This window comes from Ursus americanus, chromosome 4 (assembly GCF_024610735.1).
Source record: "Ursus americanus isolate L20-20 chromosome 4, mUrsAme1.1.p, whole genome shotgun sequence".
Taxonomy (NCBI): domain Eukaryota; kingdom Metazoa; phylum Chordata; class Mammalia; order Carnivora; family Ursidae; genus Ursus; species Ursus americanus.
This window is the reverse complement of record NC_142130.1, coordinates 28,138,589-28,150,727: the sequence shown is the minus strand read 5'-3', so window position 1 is coordinate 28,150,727 and position 12,139 is coordinate 28,138,589. Positions and strand designations below refer to the sequence as shown.

General features: G+C 37.7%; 1 protein-coding gene across 1 annotated transcript in view; it reads left to right on the top strand.

Moving 5' to 3' along the window:
* FGF12 (fibroblast growth factor 12) overlaps nucleotides 1-12,139 on the top strand; it is a 537,364-nt gene that overhangs the window by 200,604 nt on the left and 324,621 nt on the right. The gene's annotated exons all lie outside the window — the stretch shown is intronic.

Below are 12,139 nucleotides of genomic sequence, written 5' to 3'. Positions count from 1 at the left end.
TATAATAATTGTAATTTTCTAGGCGTGCCTTGTTTATGATGTGAAAAAGTAGCAAATACTAGACAACGAAGAACAAAATCTGTAGTATATACGGTGCTTTGGAATTTAGGAAACACTCATGTGCATCAGCTGTCTTGAGACACATAGCATTTCCATGAAGTAAATGTTATTTTCCCCGTCTTTCAGGGGAGGAAACTACAGATCTGAAAGATTCAGTTATCTTCGTAAATTTCCACAGTTTAAATGGGTAGCAAGTGAAGACTTAAAAGCTGTTTTATTTTTAATCTGATGAATCTTCTATGCTAGCTGCCTCCAGGATTTCAAATTTTTACATTATTAGATTATAAAAACTCAAAAACACAAACAACTGATCTTTTTTTTTTTTAAAGATTTTATTTATTTATTTGACAGAGATAGAGACAGCCAGCGAGAGAGGGAACACAAGCAGGGGGAGTGGGAGAGGAAGAAGCAGGCTCATAGCGGAAGAGCCTGATGTGGGGCTCGATCCCATAACACTGGGATCACCCCCTGAGCCGAAGGCAGACGCTTAACCGCTGTGCCACCCAGGCACCCCAAACAACTGATCTTTGATATATACATATATATATATATTTCATAGGAAGCTGTTTTGAATTAATGAATTTCATAGGAAGCTGTTTTGAATTTATATATATATATATATATATATATATATATATATATATATATATTTCATAGGAAGCTGTTTTGAATTAAGATTCTTTTCAGGGGCACCTTTGTGGCACAGTTGGTTAAGCATCTGACTCTTGGTTTTAGCTCAGGTTGTAATGTCAGGGTCATAGGATTGAGCCCTGCATTGGCTCCATGCTTAGCATGGAGTCTGCTGAAGACTATCTCTCCCTCTCCCTCTGTCACATGCTTTCGCTCTTGCGCACGCGCATGCTCTCTCTCTCACAAATAAATAAATCTTTAAAAAAAATAAAATTCTCTTGAAACAGGTTTTCTGACTTAATTTATACATTGCAGTATGAGATGACAGAGATGTGAACCTTGCCTTCAGGGAGATCACAGTCTTATGGGGGCAGGGGAAGTTACATATGCAAACACCTGAATACAGAGCAGCTTAGGATATGTGTTATAAGGTGGGTATAGACAAAATTCTATGGAGGAATAAAAAAAAGTTTAAATTGAAATGAAGAAATCAGAGAAAGCATTATGGAAGAAATATGATTATGTTAATGATTCTTTTTGACATAGGTAAACTTTGTTTTGAAAACCTTTTTATTTAACTATTATACATAGAGAAGTGCATTAATCACGCATTTACAACTTGGTATTGTTTCACGAAGTGAGCACACCCAAGTAACCACCACACAGATTAGAAACAGAACATAGCCAGCATCCTGGTAACTCTCCCTCCAGTCGCTACTTTCCCCAAGGGCAGCATTTACCTTTCTCTGACACTATAGTTTGCCTGCTTTAAAACTATGGTAAAACTTACATTTGTAAGATTGATCCATATTGTTACATATAGCTGTAGTTGTAGTTTGGTCATTTTTGTTATTGTAAATATACCACGCATTTATTATCCATTCATCTGTTGATGGTCATTTTTTCCAGTGTGTAGTCATTGTGACTAGTGCTGCTATGAACAATCTTGTACCTGTCTTTTTGTGAAGGTATCTATGCATTTCTATTGGGACTAGACCTAGGAGTCAATTTTCTGAGTCATGGAATATGCCTACACTAACATAGCTTTTCATGAGGAGGAATAAGGATGACAAAGGACTTCACTGGTAAAGGAGGCATCATTTACTAAGACCCATGATAGACAGAAGAGAGAATTCAGAGACTAATGAGCAATTTAGGTGGCAGGAATATACTGTGTTTGAGAGCTACAGTGGAATGTAGATTTGGAGAGAGAGACAAGGAAAAAGGGAAGAGTTTTGAGAATGCCTGAGCTATTTCACAGAAAGACGATTGTATTAGGCATTCAGCTGCAAGTCACAGAAGACTTCAGAAAGTGTCTTAATCAGATGGTTTGATTTTTCTCAAATACTAAGAAGTCTAGAAGTAGGCCTTTTGCCGGCTTTCACACAAAACTCAACTAAGAGATCCAGGATCTAGGATCTAGAATCCAGAGTCTTTTTTACTGTGGAATTCTTAGCATGTTGCCATTCATATTCTTACTTGCTGCTTTACACTCTCAAGATAGTTGCTGTAGCTCTAGATATCAAGTCTAAATTCAAAGCAAAGAGTGTTGGTGATGTCAGTCACATCAGTCTTTCAAGACAGTCAAAGTTTCCTGAATATCTCCCCAAAGATTTCCTCCCAAGTCTCATTAGCAAAAGTGGGTGATGCCCAGCTGAAAGTGAGGTTGGTAGATTGGGGCATAATATTATTTAAGACTGGCTTATATCAGTTACCATCCATTGCCCTCATCTAAGCATATTGTTGCCCAAGGAACACTAGAACCCTCTTTGCAGAGAAGAAAATGAAATGGATATGAGGTAAGTGGTTAAATGGGTCTTCCATAACAATGATGGCCTTGGAGTAAAGGATGTAATGTGCAAGTTTATATTCACATAAGAAAATTGGGAATTTTTATAGAGAAAATTAATATATCATCCCATTAAATAGTTTACAACTCACCATGGTTTTTTATTATTACTATTGTTTTGGTTGTTGTTAGTGAGATAATGTGGTAAAAAAAAATAATCAGATAATATCTCTGAAAGTGAGCTTGCCCTAGCAAATTATCACTCACATAAAGTGACTTTTAACCAGATTTTTTAGAATAAAGTGAAACCAACAAGCATACAAGCATCGCGAGCTGCTGCAATTACAAGTGGAGTGGTGTAAAGAGATTTCCATGATGCATAAATTAAAACATCCCATCATAAGGCTAACAGATCCAAAATAGCCTCAATTTGGTCCTTCGTGTGACTATTTCTATCTCAAACCTGCAGTTGTTGATTTCTGACAAATTAATTTGTCATGAAATAAGTTGAGTTTGTGCATAGAAGGACAGAACATCGATTCAGATCTTTCAAAAACTCATATGTATTGCCCTAAAGGGAGAAAAATGGTCATAGGAATTTCTTTTTGTTTAAAGCAAGTCTTGGAAATCAGGTCAGTCAATAAATTCCATTTCCTGATAATTTATTCCCTACCAGCAGCAAAATAAGGTGCTTATTCAATTAAAGTTCACAAAACATATTTCTGTCTCTCGTGGTTATTATCTTGTTTGATGTTATGGCAGCATTACTAACTTAGTGAGGGTAAAGCTTTCTGTACTGGGTAGAACTAAAGAGAAAGAACAGGCTCACAACTGTGTCATTTCCAATGTAATATTGACAAAGGCAGAGCTAATGGACTGATACCACACTGTGATGAGTGTTCTGTCCTAGAAGTTTTATTTAGGGAGGGGAAGAAGAGGGAAGGAATGTGCGTGTGTGGTTGGAAGTCCCCGTTCAGACTTGAGCTCAGCCAATGATTAGCATATGTGATTAAGAGTGATGAGCAGAATGTTTCCATATTAGATTGTCTCATAGTTTCATACTTATAGTGTCTATTGGTCTGTTTCAACACTATAGGTAGAACCAGTACAAGTGTTGTTTTTATCAGGAGGCAATTGATGGACAAATTTCATTATTCTGAAGGATGTTAAAGATTTCAGAATGTAAATAGTTTTAGAAAAATAGTAGGTGAGCTAAAAGCTTTACCCTTTTTTTAAAAAAAATGGATTATAGTTAAGTAATTGGGGGTCTTTGGGGAATAAGAGGTAGAGTCAATAGTCATATTATTTTGGATAGTTTAATCATAAAGTACAACCAAGTTTTTTCATTTGTAGCCTCATATGTCTGAAGCACAGTATTGGGCTGATTGTACAATAGCCTAACATTTATGCACTAATTCAACAGAATATTAACAGAAGCTTACCATGGGCCATTGTTCTAGGTGCTAGAGGTAGAGCAATGGACAAATTAAAATGTCTGATCAGTTGTTCCTCCATCCTTATGGAAACATGTATTTTTCATGGCATTTTCACAACTTAACCAAACTGCCATGCTTTCCAAGCAGATGAAAGAAAAGAGAGAACGCTAGAAACAGGCTTCAGTTAATCTCAACTGAAGAGGTTGCACTGGCTGTACAATGTGAATTGTACATTCCTTATTTTTAAATTTACAATGTAATTATAAATAAAGCACTTTGAGCAGCATAAATTTTGTCCAACAGCACTTGATTGTACATACAGTTCAACACCTCTCTAAAGGCTCAACAGTGACTTGAACAGTAGATATAAATAGTGCAGAGTCCACGTGTGAAGATCTTTGGAATAAAGCATGGTCAAATAGGTGAGCTTGAGCCCTAGGGTAATTGCCCACAGAACTGAAGCTAAGGACTAGGCTATGGATAAGCATAAACACAGGATAAGTCGATGTTTCGTGTGTAGGTTTGGTCTTGGAGAGACAAATCACCAAAGGACTGGGGTGGATCAATGAGCAAAGGTCAGGGCTAGAAAAAAGATCATTAGGCATAATCTATACCAAGGTTTTGAGTCAGCACTAGGGACAGTTCCCAAGGGCTGTGACTGATCCCTGAAGTCCCTCAGAGGAGGTGACAAAATACATGCATCTAGATAACCCAACAGGTGAGAAAAGCAAGTGAAGCGGGCAATGAGAGAGAACGCTGACAAGAAGAAAGCGACAGCACTTTCCAAATGGGAAAATGAAGCAGCTGCTACTCAGCTCCACCCAGTTTGTTCCAGGCAGGAATGCAGGCTTATTGTTCCTAGATTTTCTAGGAGAAAAAAAAAAATCCAGAGATGCAGAGAATCCAGATATTTGAGGTGAAATCTCATAATTTTAATAATGTTAACATTTCAAATTAAAGCCTAAAACACACTTATAAACACCGCGTTGGTTCCAGTGCCTTTTAAGATGGTTTTGGTCCTGAGCGAGGGATGTTGCATCCTTGTCCACCTGCGAGCCTTTGGCGTGTTGTTAATGGAATAGCGAGCTATTTTACTCTCTTCAGCCCGATTTTTTAAAAATATAAACTAGACCATGTTTTCTACTGCTTGTACTCCTCGATGGCTTCCTATCCCATTCAGAATAAAATAAACCTAGTACATCTTTTAAGGCCCTGAATGATGCCCTGGCCTACCTGTGCCACCTCATCTCATTCTTGCCTAGGCTCGCTATTTGCCACACATATTATTACTCTACTTCCTAGAACATGCCAAACTTTTCTTACTTTAGAAGTTTATAGTTTTTTATTCTCTCTTCTGGAATAATTCCCTTTGCTGCCCATGTCTACTGTGTGTTTGGATGGGTTATTCTTTTATCTAGGAATCTTCAACAATATGTTTGAGATATATGTAAGAGGCCCCCCGCTGATCATCTATTCTCGTCTGGTCCTTCACGTTATTCCATTCGTCATAGGACACTCATTATTTCCCTCATACCATACGCTGAATGCAATCGGAATTTTCATTTTTTTATTATTTTATTATTTTTTTAAAGATTTTATTTATTTGTCAGAGAGAGAGAGAGAGAGAGAGAGTGCACAAGCAGGGGGAGCGGCAGGCAGAAGGAGAAGCAGGCTCCCTGCTCAGCAGGGAGCCTGATGCGGGACTCGATCCCAGGACCCTGCAATCATGACCTGAACCAAAGGAAGATGCTTAACCGATTGAGCCACCCAGGAGTCCCTGGAATTTTTAAAACAAAATTATTTGTTCACATGTTAATTGTCTGTCTCATGCATTTGATTGTAGGCTCCTGAGGATAGGGAACCTGTCCATCTTGATCACTGATATAACTTCAGTGTCTAACGCACAGTAGGTATTCAACAAATGTGAATGAATGGATCACTGCAGAAAGGATTTGAATGATTCGTTTCTTTCTTATGTTGATTTGGTGCTGACTTCTTTGGATCTAGATCTTCTAGAACTATTTCTCAATTTAGGTAAGGTACTCATCTCTTTTAATGAAAAACTATGTTAATAGCCATCCAGTGCAATTTAAATTATTTTTATTACATATAATATGTACATGTAAACCCAGGAATAAACTTCTCTTGTTTATAGCTGTTATAAAATTGTAAAACTAGATAATTGACAAATTAATTTGTGAACCAGTCTTACAAAAGCAGCTTAATTCAAATTAATAATATTCATTTAATGTTGTAGGTGATGTTTTAATGACATAAAATTCCCTCAGTTCTGATGCAGTTCCATATTTAATGTTTTTGTGCCTTAATATCAATAATAATTATGCAGAGAATACTTGTTCACATAAGCATATTGAATAGAATTAATAATTTCTTAGCTTTGTTTGTTAATTGAGGATATTTGGCCTCACACTTAACTAAATCTTTGCTGCTAGAAATCCTAAAATGTTAAATTTAATTACATGTCATTCCAAAATGATTTTCTTTCACTTGAAGATAAAGTTAATAAATCAACATTATTGAAAACTACATTAAAATGTTATGTGAACTAGCTGATAGAATTGGGAACAGAGATATTTCTAACTGCACATTTGTGGTTTATTCTTACCATGAATGAGTTGTTGCAGTAATGGTGTGCTCAGATCTGGGCTTTCTATAATACATCCACTGCATTAATGTGTCTTCTTAGCACTGAGGCACTTTTGTTTGCAAAAGTCAGATGATTACTCCATCTCCCTCTGTTTCCTACCACAAACAATTATTTATTTGGTGAATGGTGGTTTCATCTGAACTCTACTTTGAAACATATCATCATCAAAAATAGATATATTGGTTGCAAAATTTTGTGTCAACAGTCAGTTATAAAGTCATCATCCAGATGCCCCCACAATATGTCTACCTGCAAATATCTAAGTTAGCAGGCATACAGACACAAACACACGTTTTTCTTTATAAAATGTGTGGATGTACCTATGTTTGTGTATATATACATATAAAATTTAAAATTTAAATTCCCATAGGCAGCCCCTACCTTGCCCCTTACCTAATCGGAGAAACTGTATTAAAAGATCCATCTGTGTTTTAACTCTCAAAAGCCTAGGCATTGACTGTGACAGGTGAGGCTCTAGACCAGACTTGAAACATGTAGGCTTAAAATAAAAATACAAATAGGAAGATGAATCTCTCTCTAGATATATATTGTTGTCTTTGAACTCAGCTCTGGTCTGGGGAAGGGTCACCCATTCTGGGCACGCCATTCATAGGGTTTTCTGGAATTGTGCTTCTCCTGAAGATACCATGCACATAAGTGCAATGTGACTAGTGTCCCCTGGAGTTGTGTCATGTGCACCTGTCCATTCAGCAGTGGGAGAGTGCATAACCTTCCATCCATCTCTATGACAACCGTCCTTTCCTGTCTCCTGGAGAAACCTGCATTTTCCCCGTTCTAGCTTTCACAAGCCGACCATCACGTTGGTATTAGTTTCTATGAGAATTCTCTGTCATAGAGGTATTCACATTCTAAAAGTTGACATTTGCAAATAATGAATAATTCGCATCATGGAGTAATGAAAGTGAAATAACAAGCTGTTTTGTTTTTCATGGCAAGATGTGAGAAGTGGTCGGCATTGCATATATTTTATTATATGCAAGCCTGAATCGAAGAGTTTGTGTGGTGTTTCAGATTCTATATTTATATTAGGTTCTAGAGCAAGTTCTAGACCAATAAAAACAATATCTCCTTTGGATTAAAAGAACATCTGATGGTTGGGTGTTCTTTTGCATGGAGATCAAAATCCTTGCACCTCAGGGTAATGATGGACAGTGCTCTCTCAGGGACACACTTGCTCTTGTCACAGTATCAGTTCTCCTCAAATGTCCTTCATTTCCAATTCAACAAGACCAAAATAGAGTTTGCCATCTTATCTACTTAATTGGGCCACCTGTGGGTATCCTTCACTTCTATTAGGGATATAATCAGTTCTCTAATCTTCTAGTCTCAAGTTCTTGGATTTACCTTAATACTTCACTTTATTGTCTTTGCTATTGATAAATCACATATCATCACCACTTTTTCCCTTACAACATATATTATGCTGCAAGTGCTTCACAAGAATGTAATGACTCCTCATATCTGCTGTAGAAAGGCCAACACCTTAAGCTCTGCATTTATTCATAGTTTGGCCTTACAGCAATTCTTATTACCTACTGCTATCCAACATAGCCCATATGATTGTTACGTGGATTACTTCCCCGTCTTTGGCACATACAAAACTCATTTTTCCTCTAGGCTACTATCTATGTTTATTTTTTCCTACTGGAATCCCTTTTAAGTTTTTCTCAATCCAGATACTATCCTTTTCTTGAGCTGTGCCTCAACCACACTTCTCCATGTTGGCAGTTGACATTGGAATGATGATTCCTTGGTGTGACTTCTTACCATTTACATACGTAGCTTATCACACTAATCCATCGCTGTATACTGAGTCATTTTCTTCTATGGTTTGTTTATTTTAATTGAACTGATATTTACTAAATTCTTATTTGTAACTTACCTCATTTTGCCATCTTAAGGAAAGAGAAACATATCAGATATAATTCTGCCCACAAGAGATATTTAAAACCCAGTAAGAAAAATAAGATATCTTCACATGCAACCATTATAATAAAGTTTTGTTTTGCTTTTAAGGGTAAGCAAGTGGGTGCCTGGGTGGCTCAGTCGGTTGGCTGCCTTCTGCTCAGGTCATGATCTCAGAGTCTCGGGATCTGGGATTGAGTCCCACATTGGGCTCCCTGCTCAGCGGGGTGTCTGCTTCTCCCTCTGCCTCTCCCCCCTGCTTGTGCTCTCTCTCTTTCTCTCTCTCTCCCTTGCAAAAATGAAAAGGAAAAAAAAAAAACAAACAACCTAAGGGTAAGCAAGTTACATATAGTGGGTTATAGGAGTTTAGAAAAGGAGAGGTTGCATTTAGTGGGAGTATGTGAATCCCCAGGAAGGAGGTGGCATTTCAACTGAGCTTTGAGGCATGGGTAGATGTTGTTAGGCAGGTAGGAAGGGGAGGATGAATAACAAGAACAAAAACATGTGAGTGGCTGCAGGTGGGGGATACAGGGACACCTTGGTGTCCAGGAATGCTGGACTGCAGGTTCTTTGGCAAGTGGAGCTTGTAAAGATCGTAGTTGGAGATGAGACCAGAAACATAAACTGAAGCCAGGTGGTTGGTTGTACAGGATTATAAATTCTCTCCTAAAGTGTTTAGACTTTATTCTTTAGACAATGGAAAGTTGAATGCTTTGATCACAGAGGTGAATCAATCAGTATTTGACCATGCACATTTTGTCTTTGCAACGGAGCTGGACGCTATTCATTTTGAGGAAGAGATCGTGTAAATTATAAAGAATTGTTAAGTTCTTTCACATTATCTAACATCATCCTCTCAGTACCTTTGAAAATTATATCATTAGCCTTTTCTTTTACTACCAAGGGGAGTAAGTCCCAGAAAGTTTAAGTAATCTGCACAAGGTCACACAGCTAAAAGGCAGAGTCAGGAATTTAACCATGTGTTAAGATTCATACTCCATGCTTCACTTCTTTACCATGTATCTTTTTCTCAGTTGAATTTTTAGTTTTCCAGTACAAGCTCCGATCCTCATTTAATATACAAAATTAAATATTATGTAAATATGTTTATATGTGTTATTTTTCTCACATGCATTTTGCTTAGTTCTTTTCAGATACTGAAACACTAAGGATACAATATCTTGTATGATTGAGATTCAAGACCCCAATTTGGAAACTCATAATGATCCCTATAATGAAGTGTAGTATCCTTACCATTCTGAGCAGTGATGAGGTTGGTATGCAATAATGACATAACATTAAACTCTCGGGCCCAGGGGACCTCATTAGTTGCAACTTACGAAACTCACCCTACCTTCTTCAGATGGCTTTTTCAATTCCTCATATTTGGGAAAATAAATACATTTTCAGCAGGCTTTAGGTTTCATTTTTTGGTCTCTGACTAAGTATAGGCTCTGAGAAGAATTGAGCAACACACATGGTACAGTGATAAGAATGCTTTTGACTAGAATTTGCAGAAAATATGACTCAATATGGCTTAACTGCTAAGAAGATGATCTGGCTCATTTTACTGGGAAATCCGGAAGTAGTCCAGACTTCAAGGTTGGTTGGTTAAGAGGTACAACTCTCTTATCAAGAATTTGATTTCTCCTCATCTTTTGCTCAGCCATCCACGGTGCTATTGGCTTCCTTCTTAGACTGGCTTCACTATTGGCCATAGATAGGATGCTTCCTGAAGCAAACTTGGACTAGACCCCAGTGGGATAGATAGGCTACCACTGAATGCAATTAAAAAATCTTCGTGCCAGAGAATTATCATTCATACACTGCTACAGACATAATTTACAAAGGTTAACCTTAAACAGTTTGTTTAGGTGGGATTACCTTGACTGATGTAGGGTGATTAGGACCGACCTCTGGAGCTGGTATACTGGTAATTCTGACCAAAACAAAATGGCTGCTGTCCAGTGGAGACTGAAAAGAAAGAAACAGTATCTACTATTCATCAGGGTGAATGATACTTTTGAAGCCATTTATGCTTTCCCCAATTTCAAAAAATTTTCTTCTTAAGTCATGTCAACATACCTTTATCTGAAATTTATTTTGGGGACTGCTGATGAAGCCATTACTCAGCAAACCCTAGAGGCCTTTGAAGTGAAATTTCTGTTATATATAGTATTCTGAGCAAGACATGCAGTGAATGAAAAATTTCATCTGTCAGCATTATAGTTTCTTCAGTTTTGGGGGGAGGTTAAATACAGCATGTTCTTTCAGAAAAAATAAATTAAGCATATGGAGGATTAACCAGTGCTCCTCTCTTCCCTGCTTCCATGATTAGATCGAACTATTTATAATTCAGTCTCCTTTGATTTAATTTTTAAGTGAATATTGGAATAATTAATCTGTGTTAGCTCAACATGGAGACTAAGAAGACACTTTGATCAATCAATAGCAATTGGCAAATGTCGAAAGATAATGCAGTTAAGCTGATTTGGATTCCCTTCTAAGTTTCCAAATGTACTGACCAACTGTCTTCTGGTTTGTAACATAAAGTCCAGATGACTCCAGATGACTTTTGCTGTGCCCCATATTGCTAGTGATTGGAACTTTGGGCAAGAACTTTTTATTTTGACTTAATTTAGAGAGAGTTGAAAGAGATCTCTTAATGTTTCCCCATCGTGAGATATTTGCTTTCTGTATTTAGCAATTACTCCACTCAGTTGGCATCTGTATTTGTAAAATACCTTCTTCTTTTATTATCTCTGTCTATAGCAGCACCATTTGCCTCCGCATCCTCTTGGAAGAGAGGATGGTCTTCTCTGTTAATCAGTACATCTTTTTCTCACTGGTGAGCACAGCAATCATACAGCTTTTCTATACTGAGTAACTCCCTGGAATTAGTCATGGGTTCTCATACTGACATTCAATATTATAATTATATCTAGAGGAGAATGGAAGGAATTTAATGGTGAGATTTAAAGTGTGATTGTCCCAATGGGAATGTTAGGATCCCAAATGGAATGTTAGGGAAAGAATGAATTTTATGGGCAAGAGTGGGAAGAATGGTGAGGTTCCTTTGCCAAGTCTTGTGATAATTTCCCTCTTCTTCATTCTGTCTTTATCCTGAAGCACCGAGATTGCTTCACTGGGGCCGTCATTAGATTCCTTGGCTTCCTTTCTTTATACCCACTGCACAGAAAATAATTCCACTTGCTGGTGCTGACTGAATATTCCCAAGGTTCTGATGTCCTCTATGCTATTATCTTTCTACCACCTGCATGACAGCCCAGAAAGTCCTTCTCTCTTTTCGTTCCCAATCCAAATCCTATCTGTCTCTTAAACCCAGGCTGCTTCACACCTGTGCTAGAAACCCTTCCCCAGTACCCCGGGGCAAAACAAATCCCTAAATGTATTTCTATAGTCTTTCGGGTCTTCATCACACATAATTTTTATTCTTTAGCCTAACCCATCTTGCTCTCTCTCTCTCTCTCTCTCTCTCTTTTTAAAATATTTTATTTATTTATTTGACAGAGAGAAACAGCCAGCGAGAGAGGGAACACAAGCGGGGGAGTGGGAGAGGAAGAAGCAGGCTCCTAGTGGAGGAGCCTGATGTGGGGCTCGATCCCAGGA